The 2,299-nt window shown below is 44.1% G+C and overlaps 1 protein-coding gene across 1 annotated transcript in view; it reads right to left on the minus strand.

The window, feature by feature from the left end:
• Positions 1–2,129: 2,129 nt before the first annotated feature.
• LOC105457496 (angiotensin-converting enzyme) overlaps positions 2,130–2,299 on the minus strand; it is a 51,835-nt gene continuing 51,665 nt past the window's right edge. The window contains exon 13 of the mRNA XM_011702191.1: positions 2,130–2,299. This exon is cut by the window's right edge and continues 490 nt beyond it. The gene's annotated coding sequence lies outside the window, so the exon portion shown is untranslated.

The raw sequence follows: 2,299 nt of genomic DNA on the forward strand, positions 1-2,299 counted from the left end.
TATACCCCTCGATAAGGTGGCGCCTATGCCTGGAGAGTAACGAGGGAATTATGTATTCCTCACAATCAACTTGATTTCTCATTTTCAGATTAATACCCGCGGATATGCGTCGAGTGTGGAATACGAATCGCCGTTTCAAACGTAACGAGGTAATGTCTGATATATCGTGTGAAGTAATATCTTACTCACACGTTAAGTAAGAATTTCAAAACGATTTCGAGGATAGAAATCTTGGAATAAACACGGCGACGCTTTAATTGCGGGGAGGGCAATCTGCGATTCCGTAATGGGATACATCAATTTGGAATCAGTCATGTACATACCGCGCGGACTCTATGGCCTTTTTATGGCTCTCCGTCGATTTCCGTGTGTGAGGCTATCCCGTGAGTGAATTAAAGATCACATATCCGCGTCGCTTCGGTTAATAGAACCGCTGCTATCTCCTCTCCGCGACAGGAAGCGTGCTGGCTCGCGGCATGAATTATATTTCTCGATTATGCAAGGAGGGAATAATTGCACGCCACGTCGCGTCGTTAATTCGACAAGTCGAATCGGATCCGCGAAAATGCGGGAAATCAATCTGCGCCGTGTGCCAGAAAATATGAGGTGCTCGCGCGAAATCCAGTAAATCAAATCAAATAAAATCAAATATTCCGCTTTCGTCGTCGTCGTACTCGAGTATTATGCGCGAGATGGTATGTGTTTCCGCCGCGCCGCGCCGTGTGAAACGATAAGATCAGAAATATTTCCGGTCGCGCGCGCGATGAAGTGCATTCACGTTGCACGTTCGATGATGATGCAAGGCGTAATTTCTTTTCGCGCTCGATTTCCGCGTCTTCGCGTTACGCAAGACGGGCGGGCCCAGTTTTCTGGACAGGGACCACCTTTGTGCAATTACGGTACGTTTCAGTGGCATGCCTTTGCAAACAATAATGGTATCTCTTTCGCGTGAAAGCTGGACGCGTCCTACGTACGCGTTGGCGCGCGTGCGCGCTGCAATGAAAAATCGAACGAGAGAGCGACTGTAAAACAAAAGGGTTTAATAAGGGCCGCTCGTTGTGTTGTGAGATTTTCTATCTATAACACTGATATTCACGCCTCTGATTTTATGTTTCTAATCCTCGAGAAAGTGGAGGACTATCTTTGCGAAGACGATCTATTTATTATACTTATTACAAATTTAAATCGTATGCATTTTATTAAAATCGTAAGTTAGTTGAGATTTTTTATCAAAGTTTATTTTTAAGATTTTTATGACCGATTGAAATATTCAATGTTGTAAAATTTTTAGTATCCAGGCATATCATTCGCCGTAATTTGAAAGAATGCGGTCAAATAGCGACTTGACGTGTAATTATGTTCGTACGCTACTATTTATCAAATTTTCTCTCGGAAATCGTTATTCGCATTCACGACCTGCTAAGTAATTTGAACGAGGCGAACGAAAATATACGTGTGATACGCGAGGAATGGTAGTTAAGAAGAATAATTCGATCTAATGGCGGGGCGATAAAGGATGCAATAAAGTGGCGAGGGATAAGGCAGTTTGATTGAGTTTACCGGTAATTTGACAGCAAAAGCGCGATTTCACCTCTGGTACGATTTCGCCGGCTTTCAATTACGCAAGATAAGGGAGCCGTCCGGCAGCGGCGTGGCCTTTTGTCGTCGAGCAGCTTTTGTGCCAATCGAGAAGGGAATCCTCTTTCTTCCTTGAATATAAAATATCCTCCCTCTGTTCCCCCTCCCCCCCCCCCTTTATACGTCAACGCGAAAGTAAAAACGTGTCGTTTAACGAGCTCTCCTTGTATGATAGTTGCGGGCCGAAAAAAAAAAAATGATTCGGCCCGCTCGAGCTCGGTGAAAAAGTAGCGTTCATAAGATGCCTGACTGTGCCTCGATTTTGCAACCGCGTTAGAAGAACCGGAGCGTACAGCGCCAGATGCTTAGAAAATGAAACTGTTCGTGAGGATGACGTAACGTTCGGACAATCGAGCGCCTCCGCGCGGCGCGGCGCTTGAAAATCCCGGCGGTGTTCGTTCTGCTTTTTACAATAATACAGGCAACAATTTTATTTGGTCAATCAACAGCGAAGAGTTGATAGTAACAGGGCGTTGAATCACGAGCCGTTCAAGTATATGAAATGATTTATGCACTTTACACCACCCACGCACGACACATATATACGACGATTTTCCAGGCACGCTTTATATTCTTAATCGTAATACTGCGTGTAATATTACAGCATGACGTATCGTATGATACGTATAATGTATAGTATAAACACGTATATAATATATTA

The sequence above is a fragment of the Wasmannia auropunctata genome, unplaced genomic scaffold (genome assembly GCF_000956235.1).
Source record: "Wasmannia auropunctata unplaced genomic scaffold, wasmannia.A_1.0 LD335214.1, whole genome shotgun sequence".
NCBI classification, from domain to species: Eukaryota; Metazoa; Arthropoda; class Insecta; order Hymenoptera; family Formicidae; genus Wasmannia; species Wasmannia auropunctata.